The following is a 14,518-nucleotide window of genomic DNA, read 5'->3' as shown; positions in this document are numbered from 1 at the left end:
ATTAACCACAAATGAGATATCTAGACGGGTGAGAGGTAAGTACTATAAAGAGCCAACTACTTGTTGGTATTGAGTGAATTTGGTAGTAAGACTTCTATCAAATAATTTGAGTGATTCACTAGTAGAGAGAGGAATTGTAACCGCATTTGTATCATGCATGTTTGTCTTTGATAATAAATCTTGAATATACTTTCTTTATGATAGGAAGAGACCTGAAGATATATATGTTGCTTTTACTCTCAAAAAATAGTTCAAGGTTCCTATATCTTTAAGGGAGAATCGATATACCAATTGCTTGATGAATGCTAGATTTCTATAAGATTATTGCCTATGACAATAATGTCATCCATATATACCAAAATATATATTGTGTCTCTATGTTATTGTTGTAGAAATAACGAGCTATCCAATTGAAGTAAAAAATGAGCCAAGTTCAGTGTACCAAGTTCTTGGAGTCTAACGAAATCCATAAATAGCTTTTTGCAGTTTGCAAATATGTCTTAGATATTGAGGATGGATGAAACTATGAGGTTATTGCATAAAGACATCTTCAGTTATAGTCTCCTATAAAAATACATTATTAACATTCAATTATCGTAATTGCTAGCCTTTAGTGGTGGCCAAACTCAAGATAAGTCGGATTGTTGTGGGCTTAACAATGGGACTGAATGTCTCAGTGAAATCAACACTAGGTTGTTGATGAAACTCTTTGACGGCTATACATGCTTTATATCTGACAACAGATCCATCTGAGTTCCACTAAATTCGAAAGATTCACTTACATCTGATGATATTTTGTATATGATGAAAGAGTACTAAGTTCCATATTGAGTTATGGATGAGGGCATCATATTCTTCACACATGGCTTTACGCTAGTGTGGAGATTTTTGAGCTTGAGTGAAAGTGGTGGGTTCAATGGTATTATATGAGGATTCTGTGATATCATGCAGGTCAAGAACTTGACATGATTTGAAAATATCATTCTTGGAGCGTGTTTTCATTGGATATTTGAAGGCTATATGATTATGAGGTTGTGTTGTTAATATAGGTAGTGGAGAGTCACTGACACAGGTTGGGTCAGGTTGAGGTACTTCAGTGTCACTAGTGTTGAATCTCGGATTTTGATGATATAATCAATTGGTGGGTTAATTGATCTAATCCATATTATTAAGTTAAGTGTGCAGGATTAACTACGATAACCAGAAAACATAAAGCAAGGATACCGGAGTCGAGCTCGATGGATGTTTAAGAGACCGAAGAATCATCGGAGATGCTGCCGGAACCAACCGAGAAGAAATCGGGAACGTGTCGGAAGTTCACCGAAGAAATCGTCGGAGGCTCGCGGAGATCACCGAGAAGGCTCGGCTACTCGTTAAAGTCATCACAAAGATTGGGAGCTTGCAGGGAGTCCGTCGGAAGAAGTTCGTCGGAAAGCTCGCCGGAACAAGACTCGACGTTCGCGGTTAAAAAACTTGCTTAGGATGTTTTTTTTGTGTTATGTAGTTCACCTGTAATTATGATTAGGATTAAGAGATAATCCTATATCCTGGTTAGGGGCCAATTGGGCCCAAAGTCAGATTTGGTTTGGGCTAAAATTAAGCCAAACAAATGAATTGGAGAGCCAGGCGGTGAAACCGCCCAGCACCCGAGTGCTGGGCGGTGACACCTCCTTGGCTGGGCAGTTGCACCGTCCAGCACCCGAGCGCTGGGCGGTGGCACCGCCTGGCTGGGCGGTGGCACCTCCAGCACCGGGAACCCTAAGAGAATTCAAATTTTGGAGCCCAAAATTTGAATCCTCTTGAGGCCTATAAATACCCCTCAAATCTCAGCTGAGGTTACAACTTTTGAGAAGCATTTTGATTGAGAGAAAAGTCTTAGAAAGTCTTAGCAAGTCTTGTTTTCAATTTGCTAGAGAGTTCTCCTCCTTCTTTTTTATTGAAAATTTGTAAGAGGTTGAGCTGCTTGTAAAAGGTTGTAAGAGGGGTGTTTACCTTTCCATTTCAAGAGACTTGCTAGTGGAAGGTGGGAGCCTCATCGAAGAGGGGCCTCGCAAGTGGAGTAGGTCATTTGACCGAACCACTCTAAAAATCGGCGTAATCTCTGGTTTGCATTTTATTATTGTCATTTACATTACTGCAAATCTTCTTACTGCTTTAGTTCCTTATTACCCTTGCTGCGCAACTTTAAGAATACGCCTTCAAGTTAAACTTTTCAAGTTTCGTTCTTATCGTACGAAAGATTTTGTTAAAATCGAAGTTTTAATCCGCTGCACTAATTCACCCCCCCTCTTAGTGCCGCTCCGATCCTAACAAGTGGTATCAGAGCAAGGTTATCTCTCATATTTGGTTTAATACCCAAGAGAGATGGCTTACTCCGGCATGCAAGAGGGTCATTCTATTGCACGACCACCTTTGTTTAATGGGTCGGATTACACATATTGGAAGACTCGCATGAGAATCTTCCTCATTTCTATGGACTTTGAGCTTTGGTCTATTATCGAGAATGGATTTCAAAAATCTTCTCTTCCGATGAGCGAATGGGATGAATCGGAGAAGAAGGTTTTTGCTTTAAATGCAAAAGCTATGAATGCCTTGTTTTGTGCACTAGACAAAAACGAATTTAATCGTGTTTCAATGTGTGATTCGGCTTTTGATATTTGGAGAACTCTTGAGGTCACTCATGAAGGCACTAGCCGAGTGAAAGAGTCCAAAATCAACATCCTTGTGCACTCTTACGAACTTTTCCGAATGAAACCAAGTGAGTCCATCGGAGACATGTACACCCGGTTTACGGATGTCATCAATGGACTCAAAGCTCTTGGTAAAGATTTTACTAACTTTGAACTAGTAACTAAAATCTTAAGATCCCTCCCTAAAAGTTGGGATCCAAAAGTTACGTCCATTCAAGAGGCCAAAGACCTTAAAGCATTCCCTCTTGAAGAACTCATTGGGTCTCTAATGACCTACGAAATGACATGTCAAGCTCATGACGAGCTCGAGAACCCCCTTCCAAAGAACAGGAAGGATATGACACTCAAATCACAAGAAGACCACTTGAAAGGAACATCAAGTGATGAGGACAGTGACAATGACATTGCACTTTTGACTCAAAAATTTAAAAAATATTTAAGAAAGAACAAATTTAAAAATAATATAAAAAATAAATTTGAACAAAAGAAGGACCAAATGATTTGCTATGAATGCAAAAAACCGGGACACTATAAGAACGATTGTCCTCAAGCCAAAAAGAGAACAACATCAAAGAAGAAGGCGTTCAAGGCAACGTGGGATGATTCAAGCGCATCCGAAGAAGAGGAGTCCAACACCGAGCAAGTTGCTCATTACGCGCTAATGACGTTAGGAGAAGAGATATGTGATTTATTTAATGAAGATTTATCTTTTGAAGAACTATCTATCGCTTTTCATGAATTATTTGATGAATGTAGAACTGTTAGCAAGAAGTTAAGTATCTTAAAGAAAGAGCATGCTTTGCTACAAGATAAGTTTGATAGTCTTCAAACTCCTCCATGCTCTAAGTGTGAGCACTTAGAAGCATTAAAAAATGAAAATTTGCTTCTTAAGGAAACCTTAAACAAGTTTAAGGTTGGTAGCAAAGGATTAGATATGATCCTTGCACACAAGGGTCACATCGCAAATAGAAATGGAATTGGATTTGTAAAAGGATTACATCAAAATCCTACCACTTTCATAAAAGGACCTACATTACATGTTTCCTCTTATATGAAATGCAACTTTTGTTGCAAATCCGGACATATTGCCTACAAATGCCCATTTAGAAAAATTAGTTCACAAAAATTAATATGGGTTCCTAAAGGAACTATAAAGAATTCAATAATAAATAACAAAGTTAGTGGGTCAATTTTTGAGGCACCCAAAATCAAATGGGTACCTAAAAATCATCCTCTTTTGTAGACAAACCCACAAGCTAGGAGCAAGAGATGGTATCTCGATAGTGGATGCTCAAGACATATGACTGGAGATCCATCTCATTTCTCTATGCTCACTAGCAAAGAAGAAGGGTACGTTACCTTCGGAGACAACAACAAGGGCAAAATCATTGGCAAGGGAACTATTGGTAACAAATTTAATTTTTCCATTGATGATGTCTTACTAGTTGATGGATTGAAACATAATCTCTTGAGTATTAGTCAACTATGCGATAAAGGTTACATCGTTAGATTTGAATCAAATATGTGCATTATTGAAAAACCAAATGACTATGATTGCTTTAAAACAAAATAATGTCTATACCATCAATCTTGATGAACTAAGTAATGAAATGTGTTTCTCCGCCGTAAATGATGATGCTTGGCTTTGGCATAGGAGGTTAGGCCAAGCAAGCATGAAAACAATATCTAAGATCTCATCTCAAGAATTAGTACGAGGAATTCCAAATATAAAGTTTATTAAGGACAAAGTATGCGATGCATGTCAACTAGGCAAACAAATAAAAACAAGCTTCAAACCAAAAAATCAAATTAGCACCACTAGACCATTACAATTGATCCATTTGGACTTATTTGGACCAATTGATACAACAAGTCTAGGTGGAAGCAAATATGCTTTTGTGATTGTGGATGACTACTCTAGATACACTTGGACCTATTTCTTAGCTCACAAAAGTGATTGCTTCAAGTGTTTCTCTAAATTTTGTAAACTCACTCAAAACGAAAAAGGCTTCATGATTTCATCAATTCGGAGTGATCACGGTGGTGAATTCCAAAACCGTGACTTTCAAAATTTTTGCGAAAGTAATGGGTACAATCACAACTTCTCAACTCCAAGAAATCCTCAACAAAATGTAGTTGAAAGGAAAAATAGAAACCTACAAGAAATGGCAAGAACTATGTTGAATGAACATAGTTTACCTAAGTACTTTTGGGCCGAAGCCGTAAATACGACTTGCTACATCATGAATAGAGTCCTAATAAGACCATCCTTATCCAAAACTCCCTATGAATTATGGAATAACAAAAAACCAAACATCTCCTATTTTAAAGATTTTGGTTGTAAATGCTTTATTTTAAATGAAAGGGATGCCTTAGGAAAATTTGATGCTAAATCCGATGAAGGCATCTTTCTTGGCTACTCTTCCGTTTCTAAGGCTTTTCGGATTTTTAATAAAAGAACCTTAGTAATAGAAGAGTCTATTCATGTAGTTTTTAATGAAATTTCCGATTTAAAGAAAAATGATTTTGATGATGATCTTGGTTTTGATAATTTGAATTTAAATGAACCCTCTCCTCAAAATAGCCATTTGAATGCATCTTCTTCCGAAATTTCTTTACCAAAAGAATGGAAGTATGTAGATGCTCATCCAAAAGAGCAAATTATAGGAGATACATCAAAAGGGGTTCAAACTCGTTCTTCTTTCAAAAATTTCTGTGCTAACGCCGCTTTCCTTTCTCAAATTGAACCTAAATGCATTGACGAAGCCTTAAAAGATGATTTTTGGGTCATTGCAATGCAAGAATAATTGAACCAATTTGAGAGGAATGAGGTATGGAAGCTTGTTCCTAGACCAAGTGACCACTTAGTCATAGGTACTAAGTGGGTCTTTAGAAACAAGCAAGACGAAAATGGTATCGTGGTTAGAAACAAGGCTAGATTGGTAGCCAAAGGTTTCAACCAAGAAGAAGGTATCGATTACGAAGAAACCTTCGCTCCCGTGGCTCGATTAGAAGCCATAAGAATGCTCCTTGCCTATGCTAGTAGTAATAATTTTAAACTATTTCAAATGGATGTTAAAAGTGCTTTCTTGAATGGTTTTATTTCCGAAGAAGTATTTGTCGAACAACCTCCCGGATTTGAAAATTCTCTTCTTCCTAATCATGTATTCAAATTGACCAAGGCCCTCTATGGCTTGAAACAAGCTCCTAGAGCTTGGTATGAAAGGCTTAGTTCCTTTCTTATTTTGAATAATTTTACTAAAGGCAAGGTTGATACTACATTGTTTATTAAACATTTTGAAAATAATTTTCTTATTGTGTAAATTTATGTTGATGATATTATTTTTGGCTCTTCGGATGAATCACTATGTGAATCATTTGCCAAATGTATGAGTCTTGAATTTGAAATGAGTTTAATGGGTGAATTAACTTTCTTTTTGGGATTACAAATCAAACAACTTAGTGATGGTATATTTCTTAACCAATCTAAATATACATTAGAATTGTTAAAACGATTTAACATGGATAATTCAAAAGCAATAAACACCCCTATGAGTACTGCGACTAAGTTAGATATGGATGAAAATGGTGAAAGTTTCGATCAAAAAACATATAGGGGAATGATAGGTAGTCTACTCTACCTCACCGCGACTAGACCGGATATTATGTTTAGTGTAGGACTTTGCGCTAGGTTTCAATCTAATCCTAAATTATCTCATCTTAAGAGTGTTAAAAGAATATTTAGGTATCTTAAAGGAACTCCAAATTTAGGATTGTGGTATCCAAAATCTGAAAAATTCGATCTAATAGCTTATGCAGATGCCGATTTTGGCGGATGCAGGATAGATAGAAAAAGTACATCCGGAACATGTCAATTCTTAGGACATGCACTTGTTTCTTGGACTTCCAAGAAACAAAATTCAGTTGCACTATCTACGGCGGAAGCCGAATACATTGCTGTAAGTGCATGTTGTGCACAAGTAATTTGGATGAAAAATACATTAGAAGACTTTGGAATTCACTTTGAAAATATTCCCATAAAATGCGATAATACTAGTGTCATATGCCTTACTAAAAATCCAATTTAGCACTCTAGAACTAAGCACATCGACGTTAGGCATCATTTCATACGCGATCATGTCCTTAACAATGATGTTGTTCTAGAATTCATTGACACAAAGCATCAATTAGCAGATATATTTACAAAAGCTTTGAATGAAGACCAATTTGAATTCATCCGAAGGGAATTAGGCATGCTAAATTGTCCCTAAAATGAACTTCATAAAAAGGACTCGTTCTTTTCCCTTCGTTTATGAATTTGAATTCTTCCTTCCTCTTCAATTCAAAATGATACATTAAAGTATAACTTATGATCTTGAGGGAAGAAGCTGAACAAAAGGAAGGAAGAAAAAAAAAAAATTTCTTTCCTCCGCGTGATGCCAGCGGTGGCACCGCCAGATCCGGCGGTTGCACCGCCTGGCGCTCGGGCGCCAGGCGATGACACCGACCGAATCACCCTTTTAACCCGAGGGATTAGGGCCGGCGGTGACACCGCCCCCAACCCGAAGAAAAACCTCTCAAAAACCCTCTCCCATTCCCTCTAACTCTCATTCTAACTCTTAGAAACATTGGGGAAGGATTCTTGGTGGTCCAAGCTTTCCATCTCTCAACATAATCTCCACAAGGTAACACTTGAAATCCCTCTTTTCTTTTCTCTTTCTCTTGCTTATTTTTCACAATTTCATCATCATCTTGTCTAGAAAATGGCTCCTAAGAGATCAAAAGGAATAAGGATTGAAGGAGATTCATATAACCATGACCTTTTTAGATCAAAAGAGGTAGCCCTTAGCTTTCCAAAATTTGAAACACGATGTGTCCATAAGGGAAAATACGTTGATTTGGATGAACTAGAGGACTTAGATCCCATTAGGTGGTTTGCACACCTAGAAGCTCTACCTCTACTACAAATAGAAGAACCAATCTATCCACGGTTAGTGAGATTGTTCTATGCCAACCTATATGAGGACAATGATAGCCTAAGCACTTACATTCTAGGAACACCCATTAGAATATTTGACAGCACCATTTGTGAGCTAATTGACATAACTGAAAAAGATAGGAGATGCTATTTTAAAGGTAAATGGGACGTCAAAACCATAGGAGCAACCTATACCGAAGCCGTGAAAACAATTTTTGCAAATCCAAACCTTGACTTCCTACCCAAGAGCTGTGAACACTTACTGCCTTTCAACTCTAAAATTCTTCATCACATTATCACAAGCATCATATTCCCCAAACAATTTCATCTTGACGAAATAAGTCAAATAGAGATAGGAACCATGTATTGGATTATGACCGGTCAGCATAATTGTTTTGGGTACTTAATTCGCCAACACATGCAGGATATTATGACTAAAGATACTATATTGCCATATGGGAGGTTAATCACTAGAATTCTTCATGCCTATGACATTTGCATTCCACCCGATGAAGAATCTATTCAAAATGATCGATATAACATAATAAATAAAAACCTGCTGAAAAGACTTAGGTGCACTTTTAGCAATAGCATATGGGTTAGGCAGCCTAGAAGGACGGATCCAATTCCTACACCAATAGAACAACCCGAAACACCAATTCTTATGGGAAATGAATCTCCTCCTCCTAGTCCCTTTGGCGCAGCACCTTCAGCTCCTGTTTCCTCCTCTGAAGATATCATTATGGCGGAGCTATCTCAGATCAAATCACAGCAATAACAAATTCAGAATCAACAAGTTGAAATTTTGAAGACACTACGACAGATGAATGAAAAAATAGATATCATGTATCAGCACTGTGGACTACCTCCTAAGGATTAAATTGATGTATCTTTTTATTCTATTTGCTTTTAACAACAAGTTCAAGTTTGTCATCGATTGAACGATAACTGATCTTTCCTTTTAGATAACTACTGTCTTAATCTGCATAGATGATGATGTCTTTTGGATAAACTATTTCTGGCATATTTGAATGATGAACTTTGATAAATGCTAAACCTTTTTCTATGATCATCAATTAGCTGGCTTGTCTCTTTTTGTTGATGACAAAGGGGGAGAAGTGATGACTTACACCAGAACGATAGCATGACTAATATGAATTACAAAAACTTGTGTGATATGAATGTCTTATATGACTTGATATGACTTGCAAATCCTTGAAAATATCACAAGATTGATATCATGAAATTTATATTGAAAATCTTTATCTGTGATATGAATGTCTTATATGACTTGCAAATCCTTGAAAATATCACAAGATTGATATCATGAAATTTATATTGAAAATCTTTATCTTCTATCGTAGCAAAATTCGTCCCGTATCATTTAACTTATGATTTTCATCGAAGTTTCGTACTTACTATTGTTTAATGAGGATAACGATAAGTTCTACGATTAGAACTTATCGGGTTATGCTTGAATCCAATGGGATGGAATTCAAGTGTTTTTTATCTTCTCATAATATGGCATATAGATAAGGGGAGTTATGTTTAACTCCGTCATCAATTGATTGTCATCATCAAAAAGGGGGAGATTGTTGAATCTCAGATTTTGATGATATAATCAATTGGTGGGTTAATTGATCTAATCCATATTATTGAGTTAAGTGTGCAGGATTAACTACGATAACCAGAAAACATAAAGCAAGGATACCGGAGTCGAGCTCGATGGACGTTTAAGAGACCGAAGAATCATCGGAGATGCTGCCGGAACCAACCGAGAAGAAATCGGGAATGTGTCGGAAGTTCGCCGAAGAAATCGTCGGAGGCTCGCGGAGATCACCGAGAAGGCTCGGCTACTCGTTAAAGTCATCACAAAGATTGGGAGCTTGCAGGGAGTCCGTCGGAAGAAGTTCGTCGGAAAGCTCGCCGGAACAATACTCGACGTTCACGGTTAAAAAACTTGCTTAGGATGTTTTTTTTGTGTTATGTAGTTCACCTGTAATTAGGATTATGATTAAGAGATAATCCTATATCCTGGTTAGGGGCCAACTGGGCCCAAAGTCAGATTTGGTTTGGGCTAAAATTAAGCCAAACAAATGAATTGGAGAGCCAGGCGGTGACACCTCCTTGGCTGGGCGGTTGCACCGTCCAGCACCCGAGCGCTGGGCGGTGGCACCGCCTGGCTGGGCGGTGGCACCTCCAGCACCGGGAACCCTAAGAGAATTCAAATTTTGGAGCCCAAAATTTGAATCCTCTTGAGGCCTATAAATACCCCTCGAATCTTAGCTGAGGTTACAACTTTTAAGAAGCATTTTGATTGAGAGAAAAGTCTTAGAAAGTCTTAGCAAGTCTTGTTTTCAATTTGCTAGAGAGTTCTCCTCCTTCTTTCTTATTGAAAATTTGTAAGAGGTTGAGCTGCTTGTAAAAGGTTGTAAGAGGGGTGTTTACCCTTCCATTTCAAGAGACTTGCTAGTGGAAGGTGGGAGCCTCATCGAAGAGGGGCCTCGCAAGTGGAGTAGGTCATTTGACCGAACCACTCTAAAAATCGGCGTAATCTTTGGTTTGCATTTTATTATTGTCATTTACATTACTGCAAATCTTCTTACTGCTTTAGTTCCTTATTACCCTTGCTGCGCAACTTTAAGAATACGCCTTCAAGTTAAACTTTTCAAGTTTCGTTCTTATCGTACGAAAGATTTTGTTAAAATCGAAGTTTTAATCCGCTGCACTAATTCACCCCCCTCTTTTAGTGCCGCTCCGATCCTAACAACTAGGTCTAGAAGGAGATAAAGATAATTGTTGTATTTCTGAATGTATTACCTCATTAATGAGGAAAACTTGAGAAGAAAGAAGTGGAATAGTAATGGAGGGAATAGGCAATTGTTGAACTAGAGTAACTGTAAAGTGTGGATCTTGAGAGGAGGAACCGGACAATGTCATGAGAAGCTCGTCCGGTAGGATTGGAGGTATACTCTAGTAAGGAATGTTTGTGAGAGTGGTTTGCATGGCAAAAGACTCATGGTTCTGGAAAGGAAAGATTGACTCCACAAAAATATATGACATGATATAAATACTTTTTGGGTTTAGAGGTTACAACATCGAAAAACATTATGTTCAAGAGAGTATCCTATGAAGACGCAAGGCTTAGATCTTGATGTTATCTTATAGGAGGCATATGGATGTAACCACAGATAACATAAACAGCCAAATATTTTGAGTTTATAAAGGTTTAGAGGTTTGTGAAATAATATTTCAAATGAGGACTAGTATTGTAGGACTAGCATAAGTATTCGATTAATAAGATAGACTATAGTTTGAAAGACTGTTGTCCAAACGGTTGAAAGCATTGAGGCCTAATGTAGAAGTGTGAGACTAGTTTCAACTATATGCCGATGTTTGTATTTGGTAGAGCCAACTAGTTAAGGGGTATATGGGGGTGACTTGAGGTATTATATACTATAAGTTGAGATAAAGATGTCGGGGCTTGATATTCACCTCCACATCAAAGTAAACTGTTTTGATTGAAGCCTGAAAGTAGTTCTCGACCAATTTTCGAAAGTTGGTAAAGATCGTGGAAACTTCAGATTTATAGTGAAGAGGATAATCATGTGTACTTAGTGAAGTAATCTATAAAAATAATATAAAATCTGAATTTGTCAAAAGAAATGATTGGAGCAAGACCCCAAACACCGAAATAAATAATTTCAAATAGTTTAGAGCAAGGATGTGCCAAAGGGTTGTCTATGAGTTATAGAGCTACTTGATTTACAAATGGGAAGAGAGTAATGAGAAAGTAATTTCTATTGGAAAAATGGACGAGGGATGACCAAAACGACGATGTCACACGTCAATTGAAGCTACAACTAAATAGTGAATAGTAGGCTGGGTTATTTGTAGAGCTAACGATCATTCGTAAATATTATCTCTATTTGGGCCTTGGACCAAGGATGCCCCTGCACTCAAGTCCTTGACAAGAAAAGAATTAGGAAAGAATTCAATTGAAGTATTATTATGTTTCCAAAATTGCAAAATGAAAATGAGGTTTCCTTCAATATGAGGGGCACATAGAACATCATCAAGTGTAAATGTTGTAGTATCATAATTAAATGTTGTGGAACCAGTATAAGTAATAGGAAGTCCTTTACCATCATCGATGATGATATCTTCATTTCCGCCATAGTTGTTATGAATAGACAAGTTTTGAAAATCAGAGGTGATGTTATAAGAGGCGCCAAAGTCCACAATCCAATTGGGTTGGCTAAAAGTTTGAGTAGTTATGAGATTCGCCTGAGGCCATTGTGTGGAGCAGGGAGTCGGGGTTGAGATCGATAGACTTTTGCAGAATCCGATTTTATCACACAATTGGCATATGACTTTTTTTTGGCTGATGGTTATTGAAGTTGCCACTTTGATGATGCGGATAATAGGAGGTTTGCTTGGGACCCATAGGGTTAAGAGACATATTGGCCAAACTTTTGTTGACGTTCTTATTGTATTGATTGCTCTTTCTCTTCGACTTTTGACTGACTTGAGCTGTGATGGTCAGTCCGAGAAATTTGTCCTCACGTTTCAAATACATCTCATAGTTAGTCAACTTGTTATATAGTTCTTCAAATGACATTGGTGAGTCGTGTGCCTGAATTACGGTTGCCAATTTCTTGTACTCATCTCCGAGACCATTAAGGGTATGAATGATGACTTCTTCGTCACATAGGGAATGAGTTATCAAGTCATCGATGATAACTTTGATATTTTGTAGATAATCAACAATAGTACTTCCCTCTTATTTTGTTTTCATTAGACTGGATAGAAGACTAAGCTTACGAGTACACGAACGATTTACCAAGATTATTTGCAGCTTTATACCACGCTTCTACAGCAGTTGCACATGAAGATATCAATGGGGCGATGGATCCAACAACTGAGGCTTGAATAACTTGGAGGATGAGATGATATTGATGTAATCATAGTTTGTGAGCTAGATTTAGTACTGGACTGAGTTCTCTGGGGATGTTGATCATGACTAGTGGACAACTGAGAGAGCCACCGACGTAGCTTAGTAAGTCATATCCAAATAGGAGATTAGAAAACTGGGCTCGCTAAGATGCGTAGTTACCATCTTTTGATAACTTGAAATGGATTAACGTGACAGTATTGATGGAGATAAGTCTTATATGTAAAAAAGTATTATGTTAGGAGAAGATAACGAAGACATCACGAGGATGTGTACTGATTCGAGGGCTCAAGATGAGAGTTTTGATTGAGCAATTGCCGGTGGGTTGAAGATGCGACCTGGGATCGGAGGAAGAGATGGTGTCCTTGCAGAAGATAGGTGATCACTAGGTTGGTTGAGGGCACAGGAGCCGGTGATTGAGGATCCACCACGCTTCCACTGGATGGTAGTCACAATAGATCACTGGCAAACTCGAGGCCAGTCCACGAGAGGATACTGTCGAAGGATGAGTAGGAAGTTGGTGGCTAGCAGCGGTGAAGCGAGGGGAGAAGGGGGGACAGCGTGGAACACAGGTCTGTTGTACCGCGGTGAGGAAAGAAGCACCGGCGCAGAGTGGCAAAAAGCAACGGTCGGAAGCCTGGGGACTTGTACTGCTCCTGCGGTGTCCGCAACTATGCCAAGGATGGGGGACAGAGGAGAAGGTTTGGCTCTAGCTCCGCAGGAGGAAGGTGGGGGCGCTTGCGTCCTACTGTCCACTAGTGACTTGCTTCGTTAGCAGCGATGAACCAATAAGAATCTGATCGCTGGATGATCCAATCGCTGATCAGAGGCAGCGAGAGGAAACTGCAGCGAACTGAAAAATTAGCGAAGCAGTTCTGAGAAGATTCCGAGTGATGAAGATTGAGCACCCACTGCCCGATGACAGTCGAAAGACCTCTGAGCAGATCAGCGAAGCAGATAAAGTCCAGAGTGTGAGGAAAAATCACTGGGCAGAGTGCGCTTAGGCAGCAGCAAGTGCTGCGACGGGCTGCAATGAGTGGACTCCGCAGAAATGTCGTAGTAGCCATAGGGAAGAAAGCGACGACAACAGAACAACCTTCGTTGCTTCATATCAATGTCGTCGGAGGTGCGCCGAGGCAGAGGAGAGAAGGTTCTCGATGTCATCAAGTAGAGATAGTGCGAATCCTCGACGGATTGCCGTGAACAGCGAGTAGTGGGTTGAGGAGCGATTGCTGTTGTTAGACAGCAAGAAGAGGGTTTGCGGTAAGAGGGTGGGGTTCCAATGTCAGTGCAAGTCCACCTCAATTTCGAGGTAGTAGCTGTGTAGAGGGAGATCCCCTCGGTGGCAAAGTTGCACACACGCACGTTGAAGGTGGAGCAATAGGAGGGAGATCCCCTTGAGAAAGCTTAAGATATAGAAGAGGACATCCCAACCATGAGCAGAGCAGGTGCGCTCTATGTAAGACTTGTCCTCAGCCTCGCAAGGAGGTTGAAGGCCTTGAGGACGATGACAGCGAGCAAGAAGTAGTGAATGCCAAAGGTGGCGCGGCGCTTGCGGACGAGGACGGTGGCTCAGACGCTGGCCAGTGAGCTCCAGGTGCCAGGACTTCACGTGATTGATGTGGTCAGATTTCTATTGCCTTCTGTAGTCCAACATGCCAGTGCTGAGGCCAAGGAAGTCTCTGCAATTTTACTCCATGTGGCTCTTATGAAATCTAAGACAAAGGCGTCGGAGTTGCTCTCCCTCCCTCTTTGCCGGCACCGGAGGTTCTTGCGGTTGGAAAAGAGGGCTTATACGTTGCTCCTGATAGAGGCTTGGATTGCTTGTGCTCGCATCCGCTGCCGGCAAGCAGGCCGAGCATGCGGCAAGTGGTGGAGTACTTGGAGGACGCAGCA

This window comes from Musa acuminata, chromosome BXJ1-6 (assembly GCF_036884655.1).
Source record: "Musa acuminata AAA Group cultivar baxijiao chromosome BXJ1-6, Cavendish_Baxijiao_AAA, whole genome shotgun sequence".
Classification (NCBI taxonomy): Eukaryota; Viridiplantae; Streptophyta; class Magnoliopsida; order Zingiberales; family Musaceae; genus Musa; species Musa acuminata.
The sequence above is the reverse complement of the archived record's forward strand: the minus strand, read 5'-3'. Positions refer to the sequence as shown.